This window comes from Xenopus laevis, chromosome 3S, assembly GCF_017654675.1.
Source record: "Xenopus laevis strain J_2021 chromosome 3S, Xenopus_laevis_v10.1, whole genome shotgun sequence".
Classification (NCBI taxonomy): Eukaryota; Metazoa; Chordata; class Amphibia; order Anura; family Pipidae; genus Xenopus; species Xenopus laevis.
This window is the reverse complement of record NC_054376.1, coordinates 70,061,286-70,084,314: the sequence shown is the minus strand read 5'-3', so window position 1 is coordinate 70,084,314 and position 23,029 is coordinate 70,061,286. Positions and strand designations below refer to the sequence as shown.

Genomic DNA, 23,029 nt, shown 5'->3' with positions numbered 1-23,029 from the left:
TTTGCTTGTTTAAATACCTTATAGTAATGCCATAAATCCAGAGCATTTTGGATAAGGGGTTTCTAGAAAATAGATCCTATAACTGTTTGTATTTTATAGAGTTTTACAAAGCTAAAACAAGTTCATGTCAAATACTGTAATCTCTAATTGGGGTATACAGTAATTCAAAATCCTTCATAAACAATGAAACATATTGTCAGTTAAAGTGCCCTCATAAAACAGAATGGAAACAAAATGAGTGTAAAAATTGCACTCATTTGCATATACATAAACAGATTGCTTGGCACAGATTTTTCGCAAATAACTGTGTTTTTTTCCCATTGAAATTTATGTCAATATACTTTTCCTGTAATTTCTGAAATACTGTACAGATTGGAATGTGATGCTCAGAGATGTGAAGGTGACTTTTGAAAAATGCAAAAATGTATATTGTGTACAATAACCCTTTCCTGAATGGGTAAACATAGGATAAAAGGAATCTGCAGAATGCATCTTCTGAATTACCCAAAATTTAGCCTGTGGTTTTGGAAGCACAACCCTCTTTATTAAAAATAAGACACTCATTTGATATAGATCCAAAAAGATGAGTGAAATCAGTGTTGAAATACTATTAAAATAAATTATCTCAAAATAGCATTTGCCTGGCAATGGTACCTCCCATGCCATCAGTAAAAGCACATGTTTTCCTGCTATAAAAAGTAAAATACGTTACATTTGTCCAGTAAAACCAAAAACTAAAATTGCTTCATCATACAATGCTGTAAATTTGAATGTAATATGCCATTACCCTGTTTTTAATAAAATTGTTACCTTCAGAAGTTGTTATATAAATTATATAAATATGAAGCAGCCATTCAAGTTATATATAGCAGATAAGTATTAAAGCGATAATGACATGTTCCTATAAAAATCATAGGAACATGTCAGTATCAAGTAGTTGCTGTACCCGGACTAGTTCACCTCAAAGTCCCCCTCAAAGCTGCCCTCAGCCCCGCGAACCTGCATTGACCCGACCCTGCTAAAAGATCTTTTGTGCTGTTTCAGTGACGCTGGGCTGGGGGTGGTGTGATCCGTCCATAGGCTAATTATGAATGAAAAAAGGAGGGGTCGATTCGCCCCCAGCCCAATGTCACCGAAGCAAGGCAGAAGATCAGTAAGCTGTGTCAACGGCTTGCGCAAAGGTTTGCGGGGCTGGGGTGGCTTTCAGGGGAACTATTCCGGGTCCTGCAACTACTTGATACTGACACGTTCCTATGATTATTATAGGAACGTGTCAGTATCGCTTTAAAACCATTTTATTCTAAATAGCTTAACTGGTGACAAGCAAGTTCAAATATTATGCATGGCTCACTGCAGCACAAGTACTGTAGAAGATGAGACACTTTCTTATACAAATTTGGATTGCTGCTGGACAAACAGATGTGATGTATAGTTTAAATGTAATATCTTTTTTACATTTTGGTATTACTGTGGTAACACAATTTTGGTTACTGTATCTTTAATAAATGAAATACTAATATTTTTAAATCTTAACGAAATATTGTCAGCAGCGTGGTTCAGTTATGCAAGGTCTGTTTAATGCCAAAAGAAAGACAAGAAGCAACTATATAATTTGTACCAAATATGCTTTGGAGCATAAATTATTTTTGTGGAATATTTTGTCTAAGAAGTAAGTGACGAAACAAAATCTTGAAGAAAATATTGCGTTTTTCATTTATTACAAGTCTCGTGTTTTATTTAAACGTACTTCTAGGTCATTCAGTAACACTGCAAAATATGTGTTGACTGCATATTTTATATTTCAGTTTCACAAAATGTAATTTACTGAGAATCCACATAATGAAAAAGCAGGGATTTTTATTACACATTTTATAGTGCACATGACAGCAATATTAAAGACTTTGTCTAATACCCAGAAAGCATATTAGCACTCCATGAATCCATTATTAAGGGGGTTATTTACTCCGAATATAACTCCGAATGTAAAAATCACGAAAAATTTGTGATTTTTATTTTTAAAAAAACGGACTTTTAAAAAATCACAAATCTTTCGGAATGTATTAAACCCAGAGGATGGAAAAGTCAGAATCAGAAAATCCGGCAACTCAGGCCTGTCGAGGTTGCATATAAGTCAATGTGAGAAGTCCCAATGATGCCAGAAAATCCAACTTTCGTGAAATAACTCAAAAAAATTGAGCAATTCGGTTTTCACTAGATTTTTTTAAGTTTTTTTTTATTAATAAATAAGCTAAAATCAGGCATGGGAGTTTGGTCAGGTTTTTTTTTAATAAACTATGAGAGAAAGTTGGATTTTCAGATTTTGGTCTGAAACCCTAATTGTTTCTTGCTTCACTTCCTGATGGAAATTGAATGGTTTGTTCATATTTGCAAGTAAAATCACATATTTCTTTGTAGTGCATTGTGCGACAGTGTTAACCATCCAAGGGCATTAAAGACATGAACAAATGTTCTGTGTATGACCTACTACAGTATGATCAGCACATTAAATATACATGAATAACATTGCACTTGGGTAGACTGAAAAATGAGTTTTCAGAAATAAATTAATTTTAGTTAAAAAATGCATGTCAAAGTAAATACATTTCAATTTCTAGAATAATGCATTAAATATGTAAACTATAATTATTAGTAGATGGAAGGTGGATCTGTTTTGGTTAATATGGTAAGCATTTAATGTTATTCGTCAAATAATTAGGGGGGATCTAAACCCAATTAATATAAAGTTACTCAGAGTTAACTGTAGAGTTCTGACTTGCAGAAAAAACTGTTGTGCCAGCAGCCTGGTAGTAGCAGTCTGAAACTGCTAATATTTAATAAATTGCTAAATACAGAAATTCAATATAAACTGCAAAATTGCTCAAAGAAGGACTCTAAGTAAATTAACATCAATTTAGGTCTTGGTTGCACAAAATGTTTTTATTGTGGCAGAAATATCAAACAAGTTATCTAATTTTCTTGAGTAGAGAGGTTGGTGAGTGAGTCAGATTACAAGATATGTATGAGAAATTCCTAGTTCCTAGTGGTTACCCTGTATAAGCCTTGGATAGGGCCAAAGGAGGAGTAAAAGGAGGGATACCAAAAACAGAGATAGGGATACTACTTTGCAGATATAGATACTGTACATATATCACAACATAGATCAACTATTAAAAGGGGTAATACTAAATTGTTGGTTTCCAAACATTATGTGGGAAAGGGACACTCAGATTCAAAGTTTATGGTTTAAAACTTAACTTAAAAGTGTGGGGGACCGTGAGCTGCTATTGAGCAAAAGAGGTATAGTGGAGCCATCAAATGAATTCATTGGCCCCTAATAGACTTAAATGTGCCAGAGTATGGTGATGATGTCATATCCTATTAGTAAGTTTATAAATATAAGACAGTAAAAAAGTCTGCTTTACCACCACAATAGATTCAACCCAGCAGAACATCTGTGAAGCTTCTTCTGCTCAATGAGACATGTCCCTCCAATCTGCACCTCATATTGCGAGAAAGTAGATGTAGTAGCAGGAGAAACCAAAAAGTAATTAGAAGCGTGAGGCTAATATAAGTTAAAAGTGTTTATCATGCTCCTCCTCAGTCTGACATTCTAGAAAATGGGTGTCACCCGTTATGCAGCAAGCAATCAAATCCTCCAGCTAGATGGTCAAATCATTAATTTATCCAACAAACCCTGCTAGAATGCAACCACTAATGCCTCATTTTAAGCTACAGTAGTATGAGCACAAAAGCAAAGTATATACTGCCTGGCATTGTTATTGCTCTGATGGGTCTGAATGATTAGTGAGGAGGCCACCCTCACGTGGCCTGGTCCATCAAAGATAGAGGTGCAAAAAGCCATCTTCAGAAACATGTTGGCATCTTTGTCAAGGGCAGTGTTCATTCCCCTGGGTGAGTATGCAAAAGCTACTGCCTTGTCTGTCATTAGTAAAATAATATAGCCTACCCTGGCATGCTCAGAGACAATATGACTGATTCTGTTAATTATTTTAAAGTGGCTTGGATAATTTCTTGGACAAGCATAATATCATAGGCTTTTGTGATACTAAAATTTACATTTAGTATAGATATTGGTGTGTGCATTTTATGTGAGTGTATGTGAGTGTATGGAGGGTCGGTGTGTCTGTGTATATATGGACACTGGGTTTCATTTGGAGGGGTTGAACTTGATGGACTTTGGTCTTTTTTCAACCCAACCTAACTATGTAACTATGTTTGAACTGAACGGGGCATTGATTCATAAAGCACCTACAAGCCAAACAATTGTCCCTCTATCATAGATGAAATTGTGGTTCTCTATTTGATGATATAGCAGGACATGGTTTAGAAGTTGACACTTCAGATGCCAGTGGAAGATACAGATGAGCTACTAGAGCTAACTGGTGAGTGTGCTGAGATTTATAGGTGCCCAGGTATAGCAATGCCCACATCTTCAGGAAAAAATGAAAAGAATAGATATATCTAAATAGGGGTAAGTACAACCAAGGAGCCACTTAGGCCAACATGTAATGTTAAAAATATTATTTATTAATAAAACATTCTCATTATTTAGATACGAAAAAGTTTGTAATCACCCTTAGGGCAGGTGTAAGGACAGGGCCCTGATGATGAATGACTGAATGAGGCACAAGATTCAGGTCATCATGAGGGCAAGGAAGGGTATCTAAACCCCACCATTCTTCACCAATATAGTGCTGGCTAAGGCAGTTGCAGGACTAGCAAAGGCAACAGCAAGTCTCTCACTCAAAAACACAGATTTGAGGACTGCAGCTATTTGTGCACACCCGAATGCACCCATATATTATTGAATTGTCATGAGGAATGTAATGAGGAATAGTAGAATTCTTGCATAGCTTGCTTTGCAGTTCTCACATTTTTCTTAGCAAGAAAATGATATGCATTTTTTTAGAACTCATTATTAATCAGAGCCTCATTATGAACAAAAAAAAATCCTATGGCCCCTGTACTGGAACTCTAATCTTGTTTGCAAAACGCAAGTAATTTAGAAAATACCCAGAAGATGGAATGAGGAGACACAAAGGTGGAACCTTATTATAAACAACATGAGTGCAATGGAGTTTAAACAAAACAGAATATCCTAACATGGCAATCTGAGGCAAAAAGTAATTGGATGTATGGTCATAGGAATGCCCCAGTGACTCTGAGAATAGAAAAGCAAATGCAAATTTCAAGAAAATGTCTATTTTCTCACTTGGAACACCATCCTAGATATTGCTGTGCTTTTATACATTGTATGAAAATGCAGTATGTTTAGTTGTGAGGTGAGACTGGGCCCTAACCAATGTTGTACCACAAACAGGGTTAGAACTCAAATGTCCTAAAATCCCTGGGCAAGATGCACATGTAGGAGAAGTAAGGGATGCAAAAGAGACAAATAGCAGGGGACCCTTTTACGCATAAAGAGGACCATCACACCAGAGTCCCCCTTTAGATTAGAGGAAAATAATTTTCAGTTAAAGCAGCATAAGTGTTTTTTCACAGTGAGGGCAGCGAGGTATTAGAATGTCCTGCCGGATGTTGTTGTGATGGCTGATTCTGTTAATGCTTTTTAAAGTGGCTTAGGTAATTTCTTGGATAAGTATAGTACCCAAGGCTATAGCAATACTAAACAAATTAGTTAGTATAGATATGGGTATATATATTTTATATGAGTGTTTGGAGGAATCATTGTCAGTGTGTGTATGTATGGATGCAGGGTTTCATTTGGAGGGGTTAAACTTGAAGGACTTTGGTATTTTTTCAACCCAATTTAACTATGTAAGAATTGATGCCCTAAGACAACCCTGTACAAATCAATTCTGCCTAGCCCTTCTAGAACTGTAATCTGTGGTCTGCATTTTTGCCAGATTAAATATCTGATACAAGGTACAGATCACAGCCCTGACAGATGTAAGTTCTCCCCGTGTTTAAATAAATCTCTACCAAAAAACTTTTTTGCATAAAAAAACTAAAGCCCTTGAGCTATAAACACAGGGTCTGCATGACAAGGAGTCCAAATGACCAGCAGCTAAATTACACTGGTTTTTGTTTAAAGATTGGCAGAATCAGATGTAGCTGTGATTGGGTGAGAAGGAATGAGTTAAGGCAGGGGAATGCCAGGCTGGGGGGCGGAGAAAGGCAGGGATGTGATGTCAGGGGAAGAAGCAGCTCACTTCCTTATCTTCTGAGCAGGTAGAAGCATCCCACCCTCCCCTTTTTTTGCATATCTTGTAAAATATCAGGCATTTCTCTTCTTTATGTTCTCATTTTATCTACTAATAACCAAATTTGGATGTTTTCCTGCATGCAAAGTCAAGAGTCAAGAGTGGGTTTATTGTCATTTCATTCATATATGTTTGTACAGTACACAGTGAAACGAACAACGTTCCTCTAGGACCATGGTGCTACACACAACATGCACTGTTATATTGTGGTTTCGGTACTCTTATACAGTATAAACGTGAGAGTTTGCATGGTATTAGTTAAATGAATGTTAAATGCTTGATCCAGGGAATGTTTCCGATCGTCACGGGGTCAGGAAGGAACTTTTTCCCTCTTGAGGTATAATTGGCACTGGCTTCCAGCTGGCTTTTTTTGCCTTCCTCTGGATAAAAACTGGATATATGATAATGTATTTTAAAGCAGAATCTATATGATTCCTGTAACAAGGTAGTAGAAGTAAGCTGATTAACACTTGAAGGGAACTGGATTTTTGCTGTGTTTTACGCTAGTGTCATTGTTTCTAAAGTGCTACTTAAAAATCATAATATAATGCAACATGCTGCATTCCACTTGCAACCGGCACTTACCTGCCTCCCTTGTAGTTGAATGCATTAAAACTGAACGCAGGGAAGCTGGATTCCACTTGCTGCATTCCACTTGCAGCCGGCACTTACATGCGTCCCTTGTGGTTGAATGCATTAAAACTGAACGCAGGGAAGCGCACGAAAAAAAGCTTGTGAGTTAAAGCCCTTACACCTCATTTGTAAATAAGGCACTACTTTTGGCAAGGTGCAGAAAGCCACAGCAACCAATAAAATGTTTGTTTTTAAACAGGTGAACAATAGATGCTTTCTGCTGATTGGTTGCTACAGGTGATTAGACCAGTAGCAAATGTTGCTCTTTTTATTATATTTGCCCATCAGACTTTTACATATGAGCATATCATCATGTGCTCCTCTATGGAGGTGGATTTTAAATGCATTCTACTGCAAGGGAACACATGAATTAACACAACCCATTATATGCAAGAGCAACTATACCCACTGCATTGCACGGAACTGTAAAGCCCAGGTTGAACTTAGCAACATGGCAGTATATGGCTACCTTAAGAGCCCTTAGAGTCGTCATCATCAATCATTAACTTCCCCACAGAGTACACAATCAGAATCTATGTCTCATATTTAAATTTCAAACTGATGAGCTGCAGAATAACACATGAATAATTTGAAAGCAGCATTTTGAACCCTGTTGGTATACCCTTTGGGAAGTTAAGGTCATTAAACCACCGCCTGTTCTCCACATTCTGAAACAGGAAGTTCAGATTTTAAAAGTAATTGGGCTCTTCTGTTTTATATTGAATCACTCCTTTATGGATGCTCCCATGATTCATTTTGTTTTTCACTTTAATGGCTCATTCTGTTACTTTTTATAGTTTTATATTACTAAATATATATCTTTTTTTTCTTTTAATATTTCATGAACATTTATGTCGTTCAAGTGAGCATGTGTTTGAATGAAATGTAATAATTACATTAATTAATTAATGCTTGCATTTTCACTAGCACAACTACTCTAGAATTACGAGTAATTTGTTTAATTGCTGGGTGGCCCATGGGTACTATATGTCATGGCATTGCCCATCAAAACTCTAGCTGATTAAAGTCAAAACAGGACATTTTTAGATTTTGCCCTTGTTATTTTTGTTTTATTTGTTATAATTCACAAATATGTTGTGGCGTTTCAGGCCTAATGCGACACAAAGGATAGACTCTATTCTTTCTCACCACAGGCAGGTGTGTGATATAGTGTGTGAAGGAGAGGACAAAAACACCAAAATTCAAAACTTTTGCAAGGTGGTAATTGGATTAATGAAATACACTCACCCTGTTAATTCTAATCTTTGTGTCTTGGCAAGCACACACATTCTTTTTCCATCATGCTGATGATATGGAGGTAGTCAGAGCTCAAGAAATAAGATAAATGTATTCCCACCACCTCACACACACAAATGTGTGACACTGTTGTTCAAATACTTCACTGGGTATTGGAGAAACCAATCCACCACCCCATGGTTATGCAACTGCTTGTCCATTTGCACAAGGCAAGATAACCTGAAAACAACACTGTCTTATTTAAATTTTATACATTTGTACCCTTACCCACCAACCCCATCTTAAAGCCCATGGGACATGGAACTGGACAACAAGAATATTACTACAAAGTTCTTTAAAGCTAAATCTCTACACTATCCCCACATAATGACATATTTTCTTGTGAGTGCTCCTGCCCTATGATTTTCCATTGGAGCTAATATTCAAAGCACTTTTTCGATCAACGCTATCCATTGGATCCCACCAAATAGTGTTTGACTCTGACTCTCCACAACTAGCTTTCAATTCAGTGGATCAGATATGCATTCAATTAAAATTGCTGACTGGTGAAAAAAAAATGATTTTGCCTGCTTTGCGTTGCATTGAATAGTACCAATTATAGCAAAGTCAATGTAAAAATTCACTTCCTTGAATGCATGCTGTTTTTTAGTCCTGTACTTGAAAAAATAAGCACAGGCACCGCAAAATGCTGAGGAATACTTTCACACGAAATAAAAAAAAATCCTGTCTGCACTTAGCGGCAGCTACTTAATTTCATTACATAATTGCATGCTGCAGTCATCACATAAATAATCATGTGCGCCGTGCTAAATGCCTTCTTATGCATGGGTTTTATTGAGCTTTACGTTGTATATCTTGTTAGATAAGATGCTTCTTTTATGTGTGAATCTAAACTGTACTCAGAATCAGCTCACAGTATAGCACAATGTTCTTTCCTTTTCTTTGCTTTATCCAGCTGGGACATGTGTGAAAAAGTAATATAGTCATGTGGTTGTTCTGAATAATTAAAAAAGCAGGATCTGATCTTGCTGAGACACTGCTTCATATCTTTATACTGGGAGCTGTCTGAATGATAGGTGACGTCACAGTGGGTGTTACCAATGGTTTGGTGTGGAAGGTGATGTTAGGATCTAGCTTGTTACTGTGTAGAGCAGCAGCTTTGCAGCTGTGAAGAGCTTTGTTGCTGTTTGGGAGCTGTTAAAGGAAATCATCATCAGTCCTGTATTGCACCATTCAACTAAGTTGCTGTGAGAGCAGAAAGTGTGTCCTCTCATTAAGTCACAGCATGGGGGCAGGAGGCTACTCCAAGGACTAATTGTCCAGAAGCTTTGCCAGAAGCAAAGATTCATCAAACTTAGAAAAGGGGCTATCTGAATGGCAAAATTCATCAGACTAACAATTCACCTTTCACTGCTGCAATATACTTCTAATTAAAAGGAACTGGATCATCCTCACAGGGAAAAAAACATTTTAATGAAATGGTCGGTAGCAAAGAACAGATGATGGGAACTGTTCTAGGAAAAAAATATTAAGGCAAAACAAAAGTCTATATTCCTGGCACACTGAAGCTCTAGTTAACTGGTGCTTGAAATATAAAGAAGAGGAAGAAAAGCATTCCAGGCATCCAAATGCTGAAAAGGACCTGCTGGATCAGAAACAATGAAAGTGTAAGGAAAGCCTGCTAAAAGGGGAATTCAAAGTGCTGTGTGTTATGTGTAGGCATTTGAACTTTAACGTGCATCTGATGGTAGTTTGCTCAGCTCCTGGATGGCAGGGATTATGCTCTCTGTGGCATGTTTGTATTCTGCTACATTTACAAGGTAAGATCTGTGTTTTTAGTCTAATTACTTTGTGTACGATTTTATCCAAGATTTATGGAATTACTCATGTGTCTTCTGTGCATGGTCCCAGGGGGAGGGGGGTTATCGTTATCTTAAAAAGGAAATTAAATCAGATATCAAGACCATACTCATAAATGTAATGAACGCTGCAGGGTTTGTAAAAGGTAAAATCATTAAAGATCAATGCTAACTCATTGAGCAAGCATGCCTGTCTTACTGGGAGAAAAATCAATGTATGCATTTTTTTTCTGACATAATAAAGTTTGATGCATTGGTAATGATATCATAACTGTATATTATTCTCCTTGAAGTTATTTGCTATGTGACTAGTAAAATTTTTTAAACTACTCGTTACTGTAGATGCAGCAAGATATCTTAGCTACTGATCTTATTGGTCAGGTATTGGAAATAGTTTGTAAATAATTATATTAAGTGGCACATAATATAAGTTCAAGTAATAGAAATATGCCTGTAGCGGATATGACTGAATGTAACTAAAATATGTTATGAATGATAATAGCCTGAAAGTTAGAAATGTAAACACAGATACATAAATTAAATTAATTACGTTTGCTCTGGTGTCCTTAAACCAACTGCAAAGGAATGTTCTGGGACTGCTCCTGCTCTTGGTTTCACCTGACCCTTGCAGACATCATGCTGAGCAGTGTCTGAAAAGCAGCAGAAAGCTGTCACAGGTATATTAACAAATGAAACTGAAAGAAACAAAAGCATTTAATTCCTAGCAGGAGAGCAACAGTGTCTCCAAATTCTCCGAAGGGAATTCATAAAGAGACCAAGTATGAGAATAAGTAGATTCCATGCACTGATAATCCTTGACAGGGCAACATGTGTCTACAATTACAAATGTTCATTACCTTCAGCTTTCTGTAAAGGCTAATTGCACTGATGTAAGAAGTGGTGAGTCTGATACAATGATGAACTAATTTATTAAGTGATTTGGTTGCAGGGACAGTCATTTATCACCATGAGCATTGCCATCTAGTAAACATGTGCCTTTCTAAAATAGCAAACAGAGATTATTATATTATTCTAATGAGAATATATATATATTCAGTGTATTCAGAGTAATTCTTTCTGCAATATCATGGTAAGTAAATTAAGCCTTGAGACTATTATACTGACAGCCTCAGAAAACCCCTCCCCCCCAAGATGTTAAAATCTTGATATACTTTATGCAAACTCTAAGCACAGCAATATCTGCTAAAAAAAAATGTTCATATTGGTTGTGATAAATTATTTGTTGCTGAGCAGAATTTTTAGTACATGACAGCTGGATATTGGCTCTCATGGGTATGCCATATTTTGTCTGTTATTGTATATAGTAATAAACCAGCATAGTACAATTATAACATGTAAAATTCTTGTATATTTGTTAATTTTTAACAATAAGTTCCATTTAATAGATACTATATATTGCAATAAGTTATTCAAACAGATAGACCACACCAATTACCATTGGTAGCAATAATACCTTAAAAATGTTTGCGTCATGCTGTCATAAAAGCCTTTTACTTTTTTAAGTAATATTATACTGACCAGTAATGAATTGTTTTTAAATTGCTTATTATATGGAGTAAAACAAGAAGTCCCATGTCTGAGCAATACTTAGGGGCGGTTGCACCCGGACCCACCCGGGAGAAGGGTGAACGTTGCAGGGAATAAACTACAATTTCAAAAAAATTTGCGAAGGTGTTAGGATTTGAAAGCACCAGTATACAGTGTGAATTCCATGAGTTATTCTAAACTGCCATTAACTCAAAATTCGACCAACTGCAATTTATTAAAAAATCAAATTTTTGATACTCGCGTGAATAGGATCAACGAATTACAAGAAGGCTGAAAACAACTCTAAATTGAACCGAGGACGTCCTCCATAGGTCAAAATAACAATTCAGCAGGTTTAAGGTGGCGAATAGTTGCATTTGAGTTCTTAGGGCCAGTGTATGGTAAATTTCAAAAATCTAATTCAAATCTAAAAAATCTGGAATTGAATTTTATCAATTCTCTAGTCGAATTTGACAGTTTTGGCCATTAAAAAACTAAAAAATTCAAAATTCGAATTTGTACTTCGACCCTTGATAAATCTGCCCCTTAGTGTAAAATTATTACAAGAAAGAACCAAAGTAGCATTGGTCCATCATAATGTTTGTATAAGAGATTAATAATTTCTAATAAGACCAAAGCAAGGAAAACAATATGGCAACTCCTAGACAATATACACACACACACATATATATATATATATATATATATATATATATATATATATATATATATATATATATTACCTCCAAAAGAATCCGCACTCTCAGGACTTATAGATGAATAAAATTGGTCTTTATTTACAGAACTTCAAGACTGAAGTTTTGTAAATAAAGACCAATTTTATTCATCTATAAGTCCTGAGAGTGCAGATTCTTTTGGAGGTATTGTGGAAATGTTGTAGTTTCTGCACCCAGGCATACTTACTAACTTTGTCGTGAGTGCTGGTAGCCCCGTGGAATATATATATATATATATATATATATATATATATATATATATATATATATATATATATATATATATATATATATATATATATATATACCAAGCAAGAGAAGGATCCGCACTCTCAGGTCTTAAATACTGTCAAAAAAGTTTTATTAAAACATGCGAGTCTGACGTTTCGGCCTCCTCCGAGGCCTTTCTCAAAGTATCAAATTGTTTATGAGAATGCCTTAAATACAAGAATTGGCGGGAATCTAGACAAATAGAAACAGACGTATTGATTACATCACCAGAACATCACTGCCAATTTAAATATCACTACTAACATCTCAATAAATATATTAAAAAGTGCATAGCACAAATATAAATAGCATTATTGTTAATAATCTCTATATAAGAAAATATTACTTACTAACTGTTAAAATCATCATGTAATGTAACATTGTTTCAATATACTACTTTTACTCTCACTTGTCACTATATTTGTCACAGTGTTGAACAATGTTGCAAAAAGTTTACACAGAAAATAATGAGCACAGTTGACAGGCCTGCTCTGGAGCTCAGTCCATCCTATATGTTCAGTATAAAAGCTACCACTCGTTGTACCCCTAGGGAATAATAAAAAAATATAAAATAATAGAGACTTACTAATGTATAGAAAATCACGCTTGTATGCTTCCCTGCTATGTGACTTAGGACCTATTATCCGGTATGGAAGCATCCATAGTGGATCTCACACCCTTTCAGCTATCTAGAGACCCCCATTTAAGTCTATTCCTACTTATCATGAGATTAACGGGCCAAAAACGTGTAGCGTGCGTAAAGACAATTTGTGTGTAATAATTAACCCTACATGCCCAGTGATCAGTCCTCCATATTCACCTAAAAAGTTCCCAATGTCAATGTGTCATGACTGCATCTGTGTAGGAGGAAATCCCAAATCACCAATTCACTTGTTTTAACCCTTGGTGCATGTCTATGACATAACATATTAGCGTGATTCCAATATTGACATATTAGCGTAATACGGATATTCATCCAGTGTTCCTTAAGACCACCCTGTTGTCTAAATAAACCCAAAAAACAAACAAAAAAACAAAAAGTACATCGAAATTATGTATGCAAAAAAAGTCTATATATATGCAGGTGAAAATATTATTAAAGTTGTATAAAATATTATTAAAGTTATATAGAATATGACCAAGTCCCAGTGTCCTGCACAGTGCACAGTTCCAATCCGCATCTCAAGAAATTGTAATAGATTCTCTGTTTACATCAATAGTCAGTGTTACTGGGGGATGTTTAAAGGTATAAAGCCACCCATATCTATGCGTTAACTGTGCGGCCAGTCCGCGGGGTAGTGGAAAATAACATGCTCATATCCCCACGATTTGTATGAGCCGGGCAGCGAAACCATCAGGGAGCGGCCCACCAGCAATGAGTATGTGTAGCATACAGATAAACCCTGCATCGACCCGGCAGCCTCCAACGTGGAACAATGTCCACTTATATATATATATATATGTGTGTGTGTGTGTGTAAATAAAGTATGCACTAGCTAAAGAATTACACGTGCCAGGAATGAAAGACTACTTTCAGGTACAGTACAATTTCCCATTAGGTAGAATGCTTTTCTGTGCAAGTGTACCAAATCTAAAACCAGTGTAGTTAGTTTGCACAGTTGATGTATTTCTGAACACTGACTAATACCATAGAGGTTCCTTTTCCAGAATAATAGGTCAAACATTACTTTTTGCATTTTTTTTATAGCAAGGAATGCATTGTGGTTAGGACAATAGTAAAAGTAAACCTTGATGATTGTATTGCAAAACAAGCTATAGTTAAGTCCATACTGGTCCTTACTGTTGGACTAATATTAATATGCCTCTGAATGTTATTTCAACCTAATGGTTGTTTTACCACTGGTAAGGATTAATTATATATTAGTTTGGATGAAATACAAGGCATTTTTTTTATTACAGTGAAAAGGGAAATCATTTTTAAAAATGGAGACTACGGGAGATGGCCTTCCCGTTATTCGGACCTTTCTGGATACCGGATTTCCGGAAAATGGATTCTATACCTGTACTAAAATATATTACATACCAAAGAGCACAATATCATTATTATTAGCAGTAATAATTATATTTTAACAGCATTTTTGCTTGTACTTATGTGAAAGGTATCTTCTGGTATCATAAGACTGTAAATGTCATGTGTCAACAACTCTCAGAGGCTTCAATGATGGTATGCAATGATTGTATTGCCTATTTAATTTCTTTGTAATTACATTATATGGTGCTAAAACCTAATTTTGTGATGTTTTAAGCGCATTGGTTAATTTTACTACTGCTGCAACTACAGGCAATTAAGAATAAGTGAACACATCCATGGCATGAGGCAAGTAATATATATTACTCCAATGCTATCAGGTCCATGTAACATGGAGTTACAAGATATCTACATATGTCACACATTTTCTCACTAAACTGTTTTTTTTCCTTTCATAGTTTGTGCGATAATAAAAATGTAATAGTTGAGTTATTGCGCAAGCTCCTCAGTTTAAAATGATTTTGAAGAAAGACTTGAGTGATTGCCTGCTGTGGGGTAATATTTTGTATTCTATTTTCTTTATTCGAAAAAATATACCAATAATTATTTTCTCCATTTATGTTGGAAACACAGCCCTTGATGTCTTAAGTTAGTGTGCTACTTGGTTTCAGGAAAATGTAAAAACACAATTCCCAATGGAATAAGTAACAATATTTGATTTATGTAGCACTTTGGTCTCAGAGGACAGAATGCACTTTGCAACAATTAAGGCAACCTTTTTTGGATGCATTAAGTATGCTGGGACTACAAGAAATAAAATAGCTTGTCTGAGGTGACAAGCATTTGACCCTGAGATTTGAACCAGGGTTCACATCTACATTCACAATGAAAGCACTTAGGGGCAGATTTATCAAGGGTTGAATTTCGAGTTGATGGGAGTTATTTTAAACTCCCATCAACTCGAAATTCAAATAAAAAAAAATTACATTTTTTAACATTGGGTGAATAGGCTGCATTCGATAATTCGTATCAAATTCGGACTGTATTTGATTAAAAGTTTTTTCCCCAAAAAACGTTGATTTTCAAAGTTCACCAAATGACTCCAAATTGGTTCTAGGAGGTCCCCCATAGGCTAAAACAGCAATTTGGCAGGTTTTAGATGGCAAATAGTCAAAGTGGAATTTCTAAAGAGATAGTACATGATCAATTTTCAATTTTTTTTCAAATTCTGTTAAAATTTTGACTACTCCCTAGTTTATACTAGTTATTTTTTTATACTAAAATAACCTAAAAATTTTAGTTTTCAATTCGACCCTTGAAAAATATGCCCTTTAATGTCTGGAGGCAACTACAGGATGCGATTGCATTGAACCAAACAACAATATAACCCTTTGTCAATTTATTTAGGTGTACAAAAATATAAATGAATTGTTCACAATTATAGTATATTTGTATGGAATAACAATAGAATATTGAACATCTGGGATGCACATGGTTGTATTTAAATAATTTAAATTCATATAAATTAGATTTACTCCAGTAACTAAATGACAAAATGTATCAGAGAAAAATGACCGGCTGAGAAGGTATAAAGTATTCATAGAGCAACAGCAGAACTTCACAGGTCTCTCTCAGTGAATTTCAGATACATACATTCTTCCCTCTCTGTCTCATTGATGTCTGTGTGCAGACACAACTGGGAAAACCGCATGCAAGGAAAAGAAAAAGTAATGCAAGGCAGAGAAGCACACCATGTCTTGAAGAATCCATGAGTTTGTATCATAAGGGAATCGTGAAATCTATGCTCTGAATGATAACATCTCTCTGTATCTATTCAGTTGTATAAGTATCGTGTGCACAATTTCCTAATATTCAGATTCCAGTATTAGAAGGTGAATATGTTTCTTCATGATGAGGAATTATTTAAGTTTGCGTTTTGGTTGAAGTACACTACATGATTTATTTAAATTGGTCATATATTTTGTTTTGGGTGAATTTGAGTAAAATGGGTTATTGTCTATTTTCCTACTTAAATTAAAAATCAGGTTTGAGACAAACCATATATTCTGGCTGTTTATTTTTTCCTAAGCGTAACTTGTTCTTCGATTTACTAAAGTGTTTTTACAATATACAGTACTTGAGGGTTTTCGCCTAAAAGAATTCCTAAGAGGTGTAAACCATTATAATTTTATGACAACACAGTAAAAAGATTTCAGTGTTTTATATGATAATAGAAAAAACGTGTCAGCCCTATATATGTGACACATAATAAATAATAACAGTAATTGCCCTTTTTATCTACCTAGCTTACACCGATAACTGCATATAATGCACACCTAAGCTAGTAGAACAATGTAGTTGATATAATTTGAGTTTGCACATTTGTCCATATGTGAGGTCTACTGTGGCATGGTGACATGCAATATTAAAGGAGAACCAAACCCAAAAAACAAAAATGGCTACAAATGCTGTATTTTAGATACTGACCTTACTGCATCAACCTAAAGGTTCAGCAGCCCAAAAGTAACAATCCAGTCCTTCAGTGGTGTTGTAGGAGCTCACCATTTTGGATTGTATTAGAAGTATCAGGACACCACACATGCTCAGTGTTCTCTGGTATGCTTTTGAGAAGCTAAGCTTAGGGATCATTGCAAACCATGAATTACAATATTAGGTTTGTCTGTAAACTCAAGACATCTCAAATTTGGTTAGGAAGATCAGATAAACTATGTTGTTTTAATTCTTACTTTATTGCTTGTTGTGTTTTATTTAACTTAGCATTTACGTTTTATGCACAGATAACTAACCTTCAGTTCTCTATGTGTTCTGGAACTATAGATTCCAGCCACCAAATTCAGGTATGGAATCCGTAACCTGTTATCCAGAAAGCTCTGAATTATGGAAAGGTCATCTCCCATATACTCCATTTTATCCAAAAAATATTTACTTTTTCTCTGTAATAACAGAACAGTACCTGCTCCAAACTAACATATAATTGATCCTTATTGGAAGCAAAACCAGTCAATTGGGTTGATTTAACATTTACATTATTTTCTACTAGATTAAAGGTATAAAGATCCAAATTACGGAAAGATCTGTTATCTGGAAAACCGCAGGCCCTGAGCATTCTGGATAACATTTCCCATACCTGTACTGAATTCATCTGTGCATTATCAATGGCAGCAGCAAAGGTCAGACACAGACTATACTTTATAATAGAAGATGGATGTGTAATCCACAGGCATGTGAAAATCTCAGATAACAATTGCCCTCTGTCTGTATATAAATTATAAATTCAGCTTCTACCCATGCATCAGCTTTCTTTTAACAGCCCTTATACTGCAATATAAAATGAAGAAAAAAGATTATGATCAGGAAAAATTATACACCATACACAATAAGTTCAGGGTGCAAAATGCAATAAAACTAGAGCAATCCACCCTATTTTCTGCAGATTGCACCAACCCCTAAACAAAAAGCAGAATTCTGAATTTCCCTGATAAACACTGCACTGCCTGCATTGAGCAGCCTGTGTTTATGAAAGGAAAATGGGAGAGTCCCATAGGCTGCATCCAGGCATAGAGGACCATTCGTTATTGAATGAGACCGTCACTAGCATTCGTTCGCACTCTATCGTCAAGTGACTTTTCGCTCTGGCAAACGGTTGTTGCTCTGCAAATTTGGTACCGTTTGAATTTTACTGAACGTTACCTCTTTCGCCAGAGTTTACTTCGCCACCTCAGACCAGGCAAACTGATAAATGAAGCAAAATCTTCTTCAATCCTGTGTGCATTAAAATTGTCAAAAAAGCTGGCGAATTTTCTTTTTTCAAAGCGGGATGGCGTTCAAAAGTCCAAACTCTTAAAGACTTATGTGTGAACAAATTTTTAACTAATTTGAGGGGCATGCCACATTTATATAAGGGTGGGGTCATGTCTAGTGATGGGCGAATTTATTTGCCCGGTGCGAATTCGCACGATTCGCCTCCAGCGAATAAATTTGCGAAACGCCCACAAAAATTCGCTGGCGAAAATTCGCCAGCGTCCAAAATTTGTCGCCGGCGTCGAAAAAAAAGGGATGCCGGCATCAAAAAAACAGAGGCCAGTGTCAAAAACGAGACGCCGCCGGCGCAAATTCGCCCATCACTAGTCATGTCTATGTATTAGAGTATCTCTTCTGTCTTTATTATGGCTCATTGTTGTAAATTTGTTTTAAAAAGTGGCAACTTCAAAAAATTGCAACCACTTTACTATTAAAGACGTCCATACGATTTATAAGTGCATGCCCTATTCAAATTAACCTAAGCGCAAGAGTGCTAGGTTAGAAATGAACGCAATCGAAAATTTGCTATAAAATGCTCACACTGCCAAAATAACACTAGCGAAAAAAATTTGCCAGCATTAGGCTACTGAGACGCAACTTTGCATTTCAGTGAATTAGCACAGTGGTAACGAATTTGCGCCTAGTGAAGTGGCGTGGAGTGTGGCGAAGCAGTCGCCGTTAGTGAATTTGCCCCCATGTATTGTTATCTTATATAAAGACATGTAAATGATTAATAAGGAACATTGAAATCGTAAGTATATTTTTCTATTTTGTTGTTTTGCTAACAAAGGCTGGGAACTAGTTCTGCCCAGAAAATATTTAGTTGTTATATCCAGCACACCATCCATAAACTGCTGATTTTTAGGACTTACATTAAAAAACATTTTCTTATATGGTTCTTGATTGTCTGGGCCAATAAAATGACCGTATTGTGATAATTTTGTATATCATTTTAACCTCTGAAATGTACATTTCCTACATTTGTGACATCTTTAGCTAGATTCTTGGTTGGTTTGCTTTCTTTATTTTATATTAACTATATGGTAATGCAAAATAACAAATTTGGGGCTGCAAACATTGCTAAACTAACAGCCTACATATACAGTGTAATATGTATATTATTTTATAAAGTACTAAAGTACTAAAGTAGAGGTTTACAAACAGTGCTTCCCACATTCAAAGGTCAAAACTGCGGTAGTGGACTTGAATGACCTCTAATGAGTCCTTATCTTATAGATCCCCTTACTCCTTTAAGTACAGTGTATATATACAGTACATTTAGTCAATTACATTGCATTTTTATTAAACTTTTAAGAGACTTTGTGGTCAAAGGATGGTTGTCCATTTTTACAAGTAACCATTATGAGAAAATGAATGAACCACATTGCTTATGTACAGATGAATATTAAGCAGTTGCAAAGATACATATTGCACCTACAGTATACTGGGGGGGGGGATATTAGGGTTTGATTACAAGCACAAGCACAGTGTACAAAGTACAATTTCAAATGCAATTTGACATGTTTTTCCCACAATTACAGCATAATTACAGAAATTATTTGCATTGCACCAGACCCAATTATAGCTGATGCATTAAAATATGATGCAATTGCTCTAATCTTCAGAATGTAGTCATTTCTGGCACCTGTACTATTATTACATTCTCACCCGTAACGCTGAAATAACACAAAATGTTCAAAGAAAGAAAGACAAGCATCAATACTTGCATTTGAGTTGAAAGATGTGAACAGTAAGCCATGTGCTGCTAAAGCCTCCCACTAGACCAAACAAGTAGTGATGTTAAAAATAAAAGTCACAGATCAGTTCTATCTATTTTTTCTCTCAGAACAAATGGTACTGCACATTCTGAAGCTTCAGTATATTGTAACAACACTTACTGTAAATAATATGTGAGATGAGATGGTCTGTTGTACATCCCATGTTAACATCCGTAACCCTGTTTCACATACAGTATGAACAGCAGCCCAATTCTAGGGGAACTTACAATTTTGCTACCAGATAATGATACTTTGTCACTGTGGCTCATGGGATAAATACACCCTGGTCTATCATGTTAACCATGAAATTTCTAACCATTATCCAGAAAACCCCAGGACCTCAGCAGGTCCCATACCTGTATCTAAACTTTTTAAAAGCCTTGTAAAATACAATTATGACACCAGTTAAATAGCAATTTCAGAAATGTCCAGTTTTCATAACATATTAAAATCTGAATTTAACGTACGTTTTTAATTTAGTTTCCCCGTACTTTCATTTGTTATGATGCTTGGATTTTAACAATATCCCAAATTCGGAGGCTTAAATTCTAAGACCTATTCTTTTCATATTTTCATTTTAAAAATTAATTCTGTATACAGCTATGGAATCCATTATCCGGAAACCTAGAAAGCTCCAAATTACGAAAGGCTGTTTCCCATAGACTCCATTTTATCCAAATAATCCACATTTTTAAAAGTGATTTATTTTTTCTATAAAACAGTACCTTGTACTTGATCCTAAATAATTAATCCTTATTGGGTTATTTAATGTTTACTTGGTTTTCTAACAGACTTAAGATATGAAGATCCGAATTATGGAAAGATCCTTTATCTGGAAAACCCCAGGTCCCATGCATACATACTTGTATTGCAGGAGTGCCCATATTTTACTTTACTTTGCGTTACTGTGAGGTCTACTTTTAGTGATGTTGTGCCATTATGATCTACATCCATAAAAGCATTGTTAGCATTATGTTCCATGGAAAATATTTCTTAACTACTGATTAATAGGAAAGTGTATATTGCTATATTCAACAAACAACTATTTCTCCTGTAACCTTAACATAAAAAATATCTGAATGAAAAGAATGAAACAGGAGGATGATTAAGACAAGCTGTTTGTGGACAGTGTCTTGATATCTACTAATCACCAGATGAAGGTCTACTGGTAGATCCTGATCTACCTTTTGGGCACCCCTGCTGTATTGCATTCCTGCAAGAACCTGTTTAGTGTTTCTCATTAAGTGAGACACCCCCAGTGATAGTCTCTGTTCTTCCCACTTGTATTGATCCACCTCGGATCAACTGTTCTTACCTGTTTAGAAAGATGGGAGCAACTTCCTTTAAGATTTCCAGATATCTAGATTATCCCTATCTGCTGAAAGTTTATGTTATGATTGACTTCAAAATTTTAATAAGAAATGTAGAATAGAAATTTGTGGAATTTTGTTTGGTTATAGTGCACCCAAAATATAGCCCACGCTACTAAAAAACCTGAATGTAGGGATTAATCACAGCAAACTGGTTCATAGAAATAAAGGGAACAAATGAAAAAGAAAGGAGGAGTGGAGAAAAGCATTGTAAAAGCTGAAGAGTAATTCAAAGCATATTTTAGGAAACATTACAGTGCTACTAATCATTCCACGGTGTTTATTTTGCTGATAAAATAGTCTCGCTAAAGCATTTACTCCCAAGAACAGTGAAAAAAATATAATATCATTTTTTTAATTTTCTTCATGAAACTCATGCACTAAAATTCCTTAAACAAATAAAGAAACCTGTGTAGCATTTAATGCTTATTCCGTTAAGTATTATTGTTCATGCTGATTCATTAAAAGTATGCCAGTAAGCAAAGGAAACAATACTAGAATATAAATTTTGCTTCCAGAAACCATCAATAATTCCTCTGGATTATAGAGGCTCAGTCTCCTTCATTCTATGTGTGTCTGTGTATATTTGTTTGTGTTTTTCTCTTCTGTTTTATTATATTACAAAGTGATCTTGAATTAATTGTGCTGTTTAGCTGAACTTTGCTTTGGTATCCTAGGAGAAAAGTCCTGACAGGCTGGGAATTTCAACTTGCTTAGATGCTTAATTTACTAGTTGCTGTTTTAACACTGTAGATGCTGATAGAATGTATATAATGTATATAAGTTAAACAAGCCAATATATGTCTCTGGATACAACCAAATAGCACAGGAAAAAGTAACAAATAGGTATTCATTGTATGGATTAAATATCCATGCATAATCAACACTGTTTATGGTCTCTAGACTGCTATATAGATTGTGAAAGACAAGTATATTTTTGTCTTTGTTTTTGATAGAAAGAAGGCCTAGATTTACTGCAGACCAAGATGGAAATTGAAAACATTCAAATGCTAATTTTGACTGCTCTACTAATTTTGTCTTTTAAGATAATGGCACACTGGGTGTTTTGATCTCTGTGCTTTTCCCAGGCAAAATATATACAAACAAAACACCCGGAATTCCATTATACCTAATGGCAATCAGGGAATTTAAAGCACAACAGAGGGATTATTCCCTGAAAACATAAGCATCTTTGTTTTTAGGTGATTATAGCCCCGACATGCTAAAAGGCCTTCAGTTCTAACAAAACAGATTTGGAAGAATTGTACTGCTGATATTTTATTGAGAAATGCTAAATCCCATGCTTTTGCTTTATACAGGTACAGGTTAAAGCTAAGATCATAGCAGGAAAGTGATTCTTCATCATCATTTTTTTTGTCCTTGAAATATTTTGATAACTATATATACCGGTATGATTGATAGCACTATAGTGTTCCCTTTTATAGTTGAGAGCTAATATAACCTTCTAGACGCAGAACTGTGTATGTGGCAGATGTTAGTAGGAAGTAGAATACTGAATG

General features: G+C 35.4%; 1 protein-coding gene across 1 annotated transcript in view; it reads left to right on the top strand.

The window, feature by feature from the left end:
- The first annotated feature begins 9,261 nt into the window (after positions 1-9,261).
- The window catches only part of grm3.S (glutamate receptor, metabotropic 3 S homeolog), a 108,299-nt gene continuing 94,531 nt past the window's right edge, over positions 9,262-23,029 (top strand). The window contains exon 1 of the mRNA XM_018255744.2: positions 9,262-9,955. The gene's annotated coding sequence lies outside the window, so the exon portion shown is untranslated. The remainder of the gene's footprint in view (positions 9,956-23,029) is intronic.